Source organism: Mustela nivalis (assembly GCF_964662115.1).
Source record: "Mustela nivalis genome assembly, chromosome: 2".
Lineage (NCBI taxonomy): Eukaryota > Metazoa > Chordata > Mammalia > Carnivora > Mustelidae > Mustela > Mustela nivalis.
Genome location: NC_139021.1, coordinates 178,258,232 through 178,271,567, shown reverse-complemented (window position 1 = coordinate 178,271,567; position 13,336 = coordinate 178,258,232). Strand labels below are relative to the sequence as shown.

Here is a 13,336-nt window from a genome sequence, read left to right as displayed (position 1 = left end):
AGCCATCTGTCATCGGGAGCCTGTGAGCTAACACTCCGAGCGTCAGCGTCTGCATTCAGGTGTCCTCCGTAAGGGCATCTGGCCAGGGCTTGCTGGCATCGCCACGTTCACCTCAGCACGCGCAGATGTAATATCTGGAGATCTCCGGACAAGAAGGGACTTGCTAAGAAGCCAACATATCCCCCCATCTTCAAGCTAGGATATCTCTTTGAACCAGGCCCTAATGGTGAAGCCTGCACATTGTGCAAGGTTTTCAAAAGCCAAGGCCCCATTCTCTTCACTCACCCTTTCTCATGGAAAACAAAGCACAAAAGCCATGAGAATAAAAGTTGTTAGACACAGCCCAAAATAAGGAAGAGAAAACACCCATTTCCCTTTGTCCCAGCACTGCTGGGCCAATACTATCCTCCCCCCAACCCTGCCCCGTCCTCCTGGGAGACCCGCACAAACAGGAATGAGCTGGAGCGGCCGACGGTCATGCCTCTCCAGCTCCCGCCTGGCAGGACATAACCTCTGCCCGCTGTAAGCAGGTGCACACATGGGCACCTCCAAACCAGCACAGAGAACAAGAGAAGATTCAGGCAGAGGTTGGGTATTAAACCAAGCCTGTCATTCAAAATTTCTTCAAAATTCATTTTGAATGTTCTCTTTTAGACAGTGTCATCTCTCACGTTCACACGGTACATGAATTCACCTTCTAGCACATACCATAGTTCATGGTCCCGTCCCTTGTTCTGAAGGGACCACTTCCATGGACTTCAAAGAGTAACTCTCTTTGATCCTTTCATCCTCCCTGATTCCAGAAACTTTTCTCCAATCCCACTCCAGCTTCCTCTTCTTTTCCAAAGCTGCTTCCTTCCTCTTTCTTCAGGTGGTGGCGTATCTGTGGGCATGAACCTCTTAGTCTCTTCCCACTATTCCTTGAAGGACAATGATTACAATTTGAACGTCCCCCCCCCCTTTTTAGATCTCCACAGAAAAGTCAAAACCATTTGTACTTTAGGCATAAAGCGGTTTTCCTCCCTAAATGTAGGTGCTCATTTGACTATGTAGGTCCTTCAGCAGGCTGACAGCCTCCAGACAGTTCACGTACTTTCTCCTGAGGAGTCAACCTCTCAGTCATGTTCCTCTTGGACGGGTTGTGTTGTTTCTTCATTCCCTTCCACTGAGGATTGGAAGAAGCGGCCACCGGAGGCCACAGTACTTGCGCACCCACGAGCCATCCCAGCATCTATGGCTAGAGAGAACAAGCCCTCTTTTTTTCCTGCTCCCATTCAAAAAAATCAGGTAAGGACTCTGATTGGCCTAATGTGAGGTCGCACGCTCACCCGTCATCCAATCGTCAAAGGGCAGCTGCAGAGGTCTCAAGAACATGGCAACTCCCACCCAGATGAAACAGTTTCCAAAAGCAAAAGGAAGGCTATTTCCAAAAGAGTTGAAGACGAATACCCCAAACAGTAGAAACCTGCGACAAAGTATTTGTAAGTCTGCATGTGGGTGTAATGAGTTATGATGACATCACTCCTGGAGACATTTTTACACACAATAAATGCATTGGAAAGATGTTATCAAAATGCCAATAGCTATTACAAGATGGAAAACCATAGATATGAATAATTTTATATTCATATAAAAATATACATCTATATTTATATTTTGAAATTTAATGGCAAGAGTCAAAATAAGAAGTGCAAAATTCAGGGCACCTGGGTGGCTTGGTTGGTTAGGTGTCTGCCTTTGGCTCAGGTCATGATCCCAGGGTCCTGGGATCAAGCCCTGCATCAGACTCCTTGCTCAGCAGGGAGCCTGCTTCTCCTTCTCCCTCTGCCTGCTGCTCCCCCTGCTTGTGTTCCCTCTCTCTCCCTCAAATAAAGAAATATAATCTTAAAAAAAAAAAAAAGGAATGAAAAATTTATGCAGGAAAAAGAGGAAATAGAGGACAAAATAAAATGTCATCAGTCTAAGTAAAGGCGGGAAGGAATGGGAAAAGGATGCAAGCAGAAAGGAAGGTAAGCACAAAATGTAAGAGAGGTCTCTACAATCAGTTCAAATATACAAGGAATCAAAATAAATGCAAATAGGTTATGCCCACTGCTTAAAAGAAAAGGACTATCCATTCGTATATTTTTTAAACGTCAAGCTATATCCTGTCTGTAAGGTTATGCCTAAAACAAGATGGCATAGAAAATATTGGGAAAGGCTGTACACATAAGTGCTAAATCAAAATTGGCATGGAGACATTAATTGATAGCAAAATATGATACAACTTATGGTAAAAATCACTAATAAAAAGAGGAATGCCACAGAGTAATAAAAGAAACATCTTACCAAACTTCGGTTGCATCTGTCAAAATGATCTTGAAACATGTCAAGCAAAAACTGACACAAATGCAAAGATAAATTCATAAAACCACAAGCCTGGTGGGGGGTTTTCTCAGTATGTTTTTCTCCGACACTTACTGATCAAGCAGGAAGAAGAGATGCATATGGAAGGGAGACATTAGTCAGCATCTATGATGAAGAACCATCCACTAACACAATTTCAGGACAATTGTAAAAGGGGTAGTAAGTTTCCACACTGTGATTGTGAATGTCCTTTCTCTTAGCTTGAAAATCATCTGCCCCTGAATAGCCCAACTGAAAAATAATTGCTACTGGGAAGTGGTTACATAACCTGGAATACAAGACACATTTGTAGAACTTGCCAAAGGGAGACAATTTTGTAAAAACAAGAGCAAAGCAGTTCTTGACTTTTTATCATTTCATCAGTTTGAAAAAAAAAAAATGGTGGCAGGTTTAGGGAACAAGGAGGCCACTAACATCCCCCATGGTCTGCACCCTAAGACCTGTGACCTATTGACTGGGGGCCTAGTAAACCTTCAGGAACACTCTCTAGGGCAGCAGTTCCCACCCAGAATATGGGCAGGAAGGAACCCGAAGAATATAAGACACAAACAACATTAAAGATTACAACAGAATTCCCATGCCTTCTATAAAAGCAGCCACTGTTAGTGGGATCGTCACTCAATTGCCCTTTGCGACCCTATTTCCGTTTGATCGGGGATATTTATTGCAGACTATATTCTCTTCCATACTCACATCCTCACCTCCATATCTGTCTCTGACCCAGTTTCACACTAAGCCTCCTAGAAGCGAGATCAGGGAAAGAGCCCCCTCACTTCAAAGGCCCTGCTTAGCTGGATGAGGCTACAATCAGCACCATGATAATAAGATAAAACAACAATGTATCGTAAGTGTTTATCCACCTCTACAGATCCTTCTTGAGAAGAGTTCGTAACACATCGAGGGGCCACAGCCCAATGCTTGAGAACCGCACTCCTAGGGTTTCACTATCCTTACATCCTGAAAGCTCTCCCTTCAGAATGTTTTGCTTTAGCTCAAGTCAGTTCCTGGGAGGAGAAAGTGAAGAGTTCATCTCCATCATGAACTCAGTAAGAGTACATAGAGCGATCGATCCCTCCCTGTCAAGTCCTGGGCCAGGTACTGGGATTCGAAATGAAGAAAAGGTCTCCTCCCTTGAAGAGTGTATGATGCGACGGGAAGGCCTGTGCAAGCTGGTGACAACAACAGAGCATGATAAGGTGACAAAGAGGCTCTGTGGACACCTAGGAAAGGCTCCCAGCTGGAGGGAAGGGCACAGGGCAAGAGCATTAATCATAAAGGGGGTGCTTGGGCCAAGTCACAAAAGAAAAGAGGCGGCAGTGGAAGGCAGGGGGAGGACGGGCGGGCGGGGAGGGCTTTCAGGGCACGGGGATTAGTATGTACAGGGGCATGAATTAAAAACAAAGCACATATGAGGAAGTGGTGATGCAACATGGGGGCTTAAGTGGGTAGGAGAAGAATGAATGAAACAAGATGGGATTGGGAGGGAGACAAACCATAAGTGACTCTTAATCTCACAAAACAAACTAAGGGTTGCTGGGGGGAGGGGGGTTGGGAGAAGGGGGTGGGGTTATGGACATTGGGGAGGGTATGTGCTTTGGTGAGTGCTGTGAAGTGTGTAAACCTGGTGATTCACAGACCTGTACCCCTGGGGATAAAAATATATTATATGTTTATAAAAAATAAAAAAAATTAAAAATTTTTTTTAAAAAAAGATGCTTCAGGGATTGTTAAATACAGACATTTGAATTTGATGGGACCACCCAGGTTATTTTCTTTCATTTAACATTTTTTTCCAAAATGGGAAAAATAAAGACAGCCACTTTGAAAAAATTATTATATTAAAAAAAAAAAAAAAGCACAGACACGCTGGGAGAATTGCAAGGGAAGCATAACATCCAGGAAGGCAAGTGGCGAGAGCTGGGTTTGCAGAAGCACGGAGGAGCCCGATTGCGGTGGGCCAATTGTGGTAGGCCACGTGCGTGCACCTGATCCAGGAGAGACGGTGCATCTGTGGCTGCAGAACGAGGCTCAGCTTTCTCTCTGCAGAAATTGTGAATGGACCTAGAGGCCCGTAATATGCTTTGGGCTTTTTCTCTGGACTTTGAATCCATTCTTTAGCCTTTTGCCCTATGTCCCGCTGCTATCAGACAATCTTCTAGAAGCCTTCAGTGCCCATCGTCTACAAGACAGACTTCCAAGTTTGACATGCAAGGCGTTCCACTATCTCCTTTCAATCCACTGGCGTCTGCACAACCTTTCCTCCTGGCCGACCCATGTCCCAGCAATAGACCTACCCTGCCTCAACTCATCTCATTTTCTTACAACAGCTCAGCTCCTTCTGCAACTTTTTTACCCCCCAAGACCCACCTTGAGCTGCCACCTTTAATGGAGCAGGAGAAAATGTCTGCCCACTGATGAGGCATTTCGTATATGCAACTAGCACTGTCAAATTTCTTCTACGTCTACTTCTCACCTCCTGAGCTTAACCCTGAGCTCCTAGAGGTAAGCAATGTGATTATAAGGACACACTCTGCTTTTCAAAATACAGATTGGGTTAACATGAGTTTTGTTCTATCGTTGTGAAAAGAGACCCGTAGTTGTGAAGGGAATGCTAAAGCCTCGTACCAGTCTAAGATCTTCACTTAAAGAGTGCAAAAGACCAGACAAAGACCCGTATTTCCACTAGCAGATTTCAGACTATTTCCTGCTGGTACCTGCATTGCCAAAGCCATCTCCTGGCCCTCCAATTGTATCGGTAAATGCCAACATCCATAAAAGTTGGGATCACCAAACAGCAAGATATGAAAAATATTTGCCTCTGAAAGTGGCAATGTGACTCCTACAGTGTAAACTTTGACATCGTTTAAATCTATTGCACATACATAAAATACATTCATAATAAAACCAACTACCGAAGCTTTAATGCAAAATGACCGGAAAGCTTACAAAAACAGTATCATATTTGGATGTTGTGTTCCTCGTCAAAAACTCAACAACAAATTAGTCACAGATTCAGCAAATGTTACTAAAGTGAAGATGACCATAACAACCAGGAAGGAAACATTTTAATTCGCATAAGCTGTGCCAGCCTTGTTTGAATTTTTTTTTTTAAGATTTTATTTATTTATTTGACAGACAGAGATCACAAGTAGGCAGAGAGGCAGGCAGAGAGAGAGAGGAGGAAGCAGACTCCCTGCTGAGCAGAGAGCCCGATTCGGGGCTCTATCCCAGGACCCCGGGATCATGACCTGAGCTGAAGGCAGAGGCTTTAACCCACTGAGCCACCCAGGCGCTCCCTTGTTTGAATTTTTAAGAACTTCGGGAAAGATATATTGGATGGCTCAGTGCTCTATATGAGCTGATGATTTTTCTCTTAATATATTTTTCTACCACAAATAGAGATGCCAAAACCATTCCATGGGTCCTTAAAATACTCATGGAGGCACTTGGGCCAGTTGGTGGAGTTTCTGTCACGGAACAGGGGTCTGAGAATCAGAGCTCATCAATTACAGCACAACAGTTTATTGGGTCTCCTATGGGCCAGGCTCTCTTGTGCAGCGAGCCACAAACTCAGGGGCCCTTTTTACTTGGGGCTTCTAGACTGCAGGAGGAACAAGCAAGCATTTGGGTAAAGATGGACTGAACCAGCATTTCTCTCATTTATTCACTCCTATTTTATTTTATTCCCCCAAGTACCTTATTCGGTAACTCACCTACTAACCACCAGAAAAGAACCATGTGATCTGTTCAAGATTTACCTCATCCCTCCCCATAAGAAGTTTACTGGGATAGCTTGCTTAAACTTGACCATAAAAATACTTTTAATGTGAGTGAAGCGCCATAAAGGCAATTCTCGTTAGTATGGATGTTCTCATCCGAGCGTTTAGACCTTTCGCTGGGAAAGACATTTCCTCCATGGAGATCCGGATTCTGACCTTGGTCAAACTTGAGATTCAAGGAAGAAGACTGGGGTCAGCCCACTGGACACTCAGCTTCAAAAAGAAGAAAGCGGGGGGTGCCTGGGTGGGTCAATGAGTTAAGCCTCTACCTTTGGCTCAGGTCATGATCTCAGGGTCCTGGGATCGAGCCCCGCATCGGGCTGTCTGCTCGGCAGGGAGCCTGTTTCCCCCCACCTCTCTGCCTACTTGTGATCTCTCTCTCTGTCAAATAAATTTTATATATATACATATATGTGTGTGTTTGTGTGTATATGTGGAAGAAGAAAGTGCTGGTGAAAAGTAATAAATGCCGTTGCCATTTTGCATCCTGATGGACTTCAAGGACAGTTCACAGTAAGTGCTCCATACGTTTGCTGGTAATTTCCTTTGAGCTGCATGTTCCAAAACCCAGTCCCACAGACTTATGGAATCGAGCGCCCCATGGACATTTAGTGAGGGGTGGGGGGTGTGCGTTTGCTAGACACGGGTGGAATTCATGGCTTTCCTCCAATTCTCAGGCAAGTCTGAGCTGTACAGGCTGTTACCGGACGTGCAGAAATCCATGCTCTGCAGTCATGGTCACCCACAGGAGGGCACCCAGCCAGCCTGGAAGACCAGACGATATGACAGCAGTAAGCTCTATCTGGCTCAGTGCATCGTGCTGAGAACGGTGGCAGCATTTATCTCATGTATCCTCACAGAGTTTCCAAGACAAGTATGACTATGATCACACCCCCTTTATAGAACAATGATGTGGTGCCGGGACTTATGCTTAACCCTGACCTTGCATTTGCTCTTCTTATGGTCAGAAATGCTTGCCACCTCCTGTGGGAGCCCATGGTAGCCAAGGAGCCTATGATTACAAAGAGACTCTAGCTTATTCCCTTTGCTGTTAAAACTGGATCCAGAGCCAGGGACCAGAAGGCCCCAGAGACGTCTCCGGCAAAATCGAATTTAGAAAAAAAGGAAATCCAGACAGGTTCCCAAGATCTCGCAGTGCTAGGAGCTGTGACGCCCAGTGCACACCTATTTCAAAGAACCATTGTGCATCCTAATTACAGGTAAATATATGGACATAATAGTCTCTGTTGACTCTTCTCAGGTCTAGCTATTTAATTATGGTCTGCTTACAGGGTGAGAAACCCAAGTTCCCCACCCCCTGTCAAGACTGCTTTGCCAACCCAATTCAACCACAGTCTATGTAGCGTGCACCTCTTAACAAGACCCTAGGCTCCAGGTAACTGTGGGAAGGAAGGTGATCACAAAGACTAATAAAACATTTCATATATCCCTCTGGAGGGGGAAAAAAAAGAGGCAGGACACATTTTCTTTAATCAATACTGTTTTAAAAATTAGGCACAAATTATTGTTTTACATATTTTAAGCGGTCAGACTGAAGAGTGATAATGGGGTTGAAGATCAACACTGTCAACCCCATTTAGCAAGGATCAACCTCAGGGCTTCCATGTTATATGAAGTGTCTCAAAACCCCACCAGAGTTCTATAAGGTAGACTTTGTTGGCCCATTTTAGAGATGAAATAAAGTTGAGAAAAATCCCCAGTGACGCAGAGCTAGTAACTAAGCTAGCTGAGCAACAGCTGAACCCCAATTCTATCCACCTCCAGAGCCCTGCTTGCTTCCCACTGGCTCCTGCTGCAAAACTTTTGCTGTAATGTAAACACTCCCCCTGGCTCATCTCTTTTACATATTTGATTTTCCAGGAAGCATATTCAAAATAGCAATTTTAAAAATATGGCATAGGGTGCCTGGGTGGATCAGTCGGTTAAGCGTTTGACTCCTGATTTCAGCTCAGGTCATGATCTCAGGGTCATGAGTTCAAGCCCCGCACTGGGCTCCATGCTGGGCATGGAGCCTGCCTAGATTCTCTCTCTCCCTCTCCTTCTGCTCCTCCCCCTACCTTCCCTCTTAAAAAAAAAAAAAAAAAATGCAGTGTAATTCTAAATGTGAACACCACACAACATGCACCCATGATCTAGGAAATGTTAAAGCCCTGTGTTGACCTTCCTTTTCAATGCCATTTTTAAGAAATCTACCATTCACCATTCTCTCATCATTTTATCATGAGTAACTCATATCTCCAACCACAAGCCCAGGACTAGAGTCTAGAAGCCCACCTTCTGGGGAGCTGCCTGACCTTCACTGATCAAACTGGTTCCTTGTGCATGAAAATGAGCACAAGGAATTCTACCAGCCTCCTAGCGTTGCATGCAGGGACATTACCCAGTGTGTCCATCTCTACATGGCCGTTAATCATTTATAGCTTAGATAATGCCAGTAATGAAGAGTGATGAAATAATCTGCCAGAAAGATTAATATTCATTGCTTCATCATGTTGTAAAACAGCCAAATTACCAACATCCAAGCCATCAAATGCTTGGAGTGTGGGAATATACTTTTTCCCAACAGTGGCTTTATTATTATGGATAGCACTGATTCCCAAAAGTATTCTAAAGATTTATTTATTTATTTGACAGACAGAGATCACAAGTAGGCAGAGAGGCAGGCAGAGAGAGGAAGGGAAGCAGGCTTCCTGCCGAGCAGAGAGCCCGATGCGGGGCTCGATCCCAGGACCCTGGGATCATGACCTGAGCCGAAGGCAGAGGCTTTAACCCACTGAGCCACCCAGGCGCTACCCCAAAAGTATTCTAGGCAAAATCCACCATCCTCTATTTTTTCAAGCATCGGGCTTCTAAGAGCTGTACATCATGCTATTGAGTAGTGTACTAATCTGATAAGATGTGTCAAACGGGTAGAGTAATAAATTTTTATTTCGCGCAACTGGCATATGCTGAAAATGGCCATAAAATGTCTACTGTTGTTACACCTACTAAAGGTTTAATAGAGGGCAATTATGAGGTATGGTTTATCCAACTGTCCAATTCTCTAGAGATTAAAAGGAAAATCAATCACAAAAATCGGTTGGTCCAGTCCAAGTGTAATAAGGCCCCAAACTTCATGCTAATGGAGCTCATAAAGTTACCAAGATTGTTATTTTGCAAAGTTGTACTGTTCTCAAATATTAGGTAACATCAGAATCAAGAGGTCTGGGTGGTGCCTCAACTGGTTAGGGGTTCCGTTGGGTGATTCGGTTGGTTAAGGGTTCAACTCTTGGTTTGGGCTCAGGACACGATCCCATGGATCCTGAGATTCAGCCCCAAGCTGGGCCCTGTGCTCAGCAGGGAGTTTGCTTGAGGATTCTGTCCCTCTGCCCCTCCCCACTCCCTCTCTTTCTCCACCTCACCCTCCACAATAAATAAATAAATAATAATTAAAAAAAGAATCAAGTGGTCTGGAAAGGGAAGGGTTCAGGAACCCTAATATGAATCACGTAATTCTGATACAGGTGATCTTTGAGAATTGCACATTGAAGCAGTTGACCTATCTGGGTACAGGGCGGTCTCCCTCCCTCCCAGGGTGGATGCCTGTCCTTGACATAGGGGTCAAGGCACACCTGGTGCGGGGAGCAGAAGCTAACAATTCCAGTTCTTGCCCCCCGCTATTCTTTTCAGAGGTAAGAGCTAAGGTGTAAAGATATAGGCCACTCTAACCTTGGGCAAATGGTCTAATTTGTTTAGCTAGTAATTCAAAGTCAAGAATAAGTAGTTACAGGTCACAGAGGCAGACTTAATTAGAGGAGTTTACCCAGCCCCTCCTCCTTCCAGAACCTCCCAGCCTTTCGACCTTCACAGCCTTCAGCTCATTTCTACCAGCCTCTCACAATCCCCCCCTTCACAGGGCCAAGGCTCCAGCTGCCTCCCCTTCTCCTTGTTCTCTTTCAGTTGGAATTAAATTAAGCTTAAGGACATTTTTACTTTCACGGCTGTTAATTTAAAAATCAGAGGACCCCTATTTCTAGTTTCTTTTATAAAAGCTTACTAAATATATTCGTGTTTTCTTCCGTATTATCAAAATCTTTTCTTTGTATCATGGGGACCCTCAGTCACTAATTACCGCCCATCTCTTTTGTGCAAGGTTTTGAGTGGGACCTCTAAAAATACAAAGTTTGTATCTTTACGAACCTCTCTCTCTTGAGGACAGAGACATGTGTCACTCAAGTCTGCCTTGCTTTCCAGGATGCTCAAAAATACAGTGATTGCTCAAAATATAGCTACTGACTTAAGTGGTTCCAGCCTTCAGAACCGTACATCCTGACAGGGAGGTGGATGTAAGTGCAGGGAAAAGAAATCCCAACACAGACTGTATTCATTTCTGATTGTTCTCATAACAAAGTGCCACCAACTGGGTAGTTCAAAACAACGCAAAGTTATCATCTTAGAGTTTGGGAGGGCAGAAGAGCAAAATGGGCTTCACAGTTTAAGATCCTGGTGTCAGCTGGGCTGTATATTCCTTCGGGAGGTGCTAGGGGAGGGGCCGTTTCCTTGCCTCTTACAGTTTCTGGAGATACTCCGACTCCTTGGCTCGTGTCCCCTCCTCTGTCTTCCAAGGCATCCCTCAAACCTCGGCTTCTCTAGTGACATCTCCTTTCCTTCTGTCCCTCCTGCCTCCTTCTTTTGAGGACCCTTGTGGTCACACTAGACCCACCCAGATAGTCCAGAATAATTCTCACATCTCAAGATACTTCATTTAATCACACCTGCAAAAATCTGTTTTGCCACCTAGGGTAGCATATTGACAGATTTCAGGAACTGGGATAAAGACATGGGGTGGTGTGAGGTAGGGGTGCTCAGCCAACATCACACAAGCATAGGTCTAGGAATCCAGGAAAGAGGGCTGGGGCTGGGGAAGTCCCCAGGTGGCAGTCGTAGGGATTGGCTTTCTAGAACAATAGGCTTTCCAGCTAAGCTTGGAAGGACACATCAGGTGGGGGGAGAGGAGAAGAGTTTTGGAGTTAGGCAAACCTGAAGCTTCAGTTTTCTTCTACGTAGACTAAAATAATACTTATTTCATTTATGGTAAGATTAAATAAGATGATATATGTAAAGGGCCTAGCTAAGCTATGGAACTAATCTACAGAACATGTGCAAACATCAGAGATGACACCTACCTTAACTCATTATGCACTGGGCCCCCTCGAGGCTGAAAGAACACAACAGAAGAGAAATTGTCCATGAAAAATGTAGCATCCTAAGAGTCACCATATAAACATCTTACGGTGCTACTGTCTTTCCCAGAAGTTACGAGTTCCACATCCAGTGGTCAAGGTCTCCTGCCAAACTGCTTGGCTATTTTCATCCAAAATAAAAAGAAGCTGAGGGTGTGGTCAAGCCAAAGGAAATGCCCTTGGCTCCAGTCAGGAAACCATTTCCATAACAACCCAGCACCACACTGCCCCTGGGCAGCACCATTTTGGGCTGTGCCTGCATGCTGGGTATTGTCCAGGGAGATGCTCTATCCTCAGCTTTCCTCCGAGAAGTTTTTCTTTTAAAGCATTGGGTTGTGTTTGTGAGCAAACAAATCAGTCTGATGGGGACTGTGGGTGATGATCCTGGCAGCTGACTCGGCCATACGTCTCGAAGATTCTTAAAAGTACAAAGCCAGTGAGTTTGGAGCATGGGAAGCTCACGCTCTTCCTCTCTGTGTGCCAGAATCCTAGCTCAGGGAGGGAATAAATTCACAGGAACAAGAAAGGCACAGATAGACACCCAGTATCCTCTGGATGTGCAATGGAGAGGTGACATGAGAACACGGGAGGGGAAGTAGAAAGCAGAGGTGACACCTCATGGAGGTGTTGGGTGCCCATGACCTTCAAGCCCTTCTCCATGTCAGTCGCTCAGGTCTATAAGATTTACGTAGAAAGGGCTCCCGCTCCTCTGCCACCTGCTGAGGGCATCGACACAGTCCCCATGACTTCTGTAGCTCAGATTCAAGGTCACTGTAGCTCAAGCTTCCTGTGCCCACTAAGCTCCACAGCTGGTCTTGTCATGGTACTACCACCTCCCCCATTGCTCTTCTCTGCCAAGCGTTGACCCATGAGCAAACCTGCACTGAAGTCTGGGGGCAAGGAAGGGAGTTTACAGAAGAGCCAGGACACTGAGGAGAAATCCTTCCTTCGGTTCTTCACACCTTCAAGAATTTCCCATTGTTTTCCTGTCACACGCTGTGCCCCTTGCCCCCTCTGCCCTTGGTTTTTCTGAGCCTGCTCACCTTTCTCTCCGGGCTGCTCAGGAAAAATCCAAATTCATCTCATCCTCCGCAGGTGTTGAAGGACGAAATACGCGAGTCCACACCCTTCCACGTTCAGTAGACGCGGCAGCCATTCTTGTCATGCGTATGGCTGCTCGGCAAAAACTCCTTCACTCCTTATTCTTACTATTTCATTCTCCTAAAACTCTGCGAAACAGGCGGGCCCAGGATTCATTACAACCATTAAACAACAACAACAACAACCCACAGAAGTGAAGGTTCCCTTGGCCAACGTGGCCCAGCTGAGAGCTGAGCTCAGACCAGAACCAAGGCGGCCCCTGCGTCCCAGCAGAGCTGCTGCGGAACTCAAGGCTCTGAGCTGCCACACTGGGTGGCCCAAAGTGGGCCAGGGATGGGGGCAGACTTCCTCCTTAGGTAACGCAATTTTTCTAGCAACTTGGTGTGACTGACGTTGAACCAGGCCCAGACAGCCGAGCACTTCCGGCGGCCTCGGGCTGGACGGTTCTGCTTGCGTAAACTGAAAGATTGGTTCTAAGTCCAGGTGTTTTCCCTCTGGCAGCTGTTTTCCTCTCTCCAGGCCAGATGAACTGGGGGAACGGGGTCCCTAACAAAGTCCAGATTGGCCCTTTCAACGCGGAGTTTCCTCTTATGTTCCCACGTCTTATTAATTCCAGGGTTGTGCCCTCCCACCATCCAAGGCAATAGGCGCGGCTCACGAGAGAAACACATCGCAAAAGGGCACATGGCAGGACAGCGGCCGAGAGGCCACGGGCACAGGGGCAGAGAGGGGGCAGGAGCGGCTCCGGAGTGGGTCAAGTGGCTGGTTTGGGCAAGAAAGTTGTCTCGGCTTTGTGTTTGCATCAAT

At 45.7% G+C, this 13,336-nt stretch overlaps 1 long non-coding RNA gene across 1 annotated transcript; it reads right to left on the bottom strand.

Moving 5' to 3' along the window:
- Window positions 1–591: 591 nt before the first annotated feature.
- On the bottom strand, window positions 592–12,842 carry LOC309860515. The gene is made up of 4 exons (XR_014309416.1): window positions 12,472–12,842; window positions 11,372–11,403; window positions 1,329–1,465; window positions 592–1,237 (listed from the first exon to the last, which is right to left on the bottom strand). It is a non-coding gene; the product is annotated as an uncharacterized lncRNA (long non-coding RNA).
- Window positions 12,843–13,336: the final 494 nt, after the last annotated feature.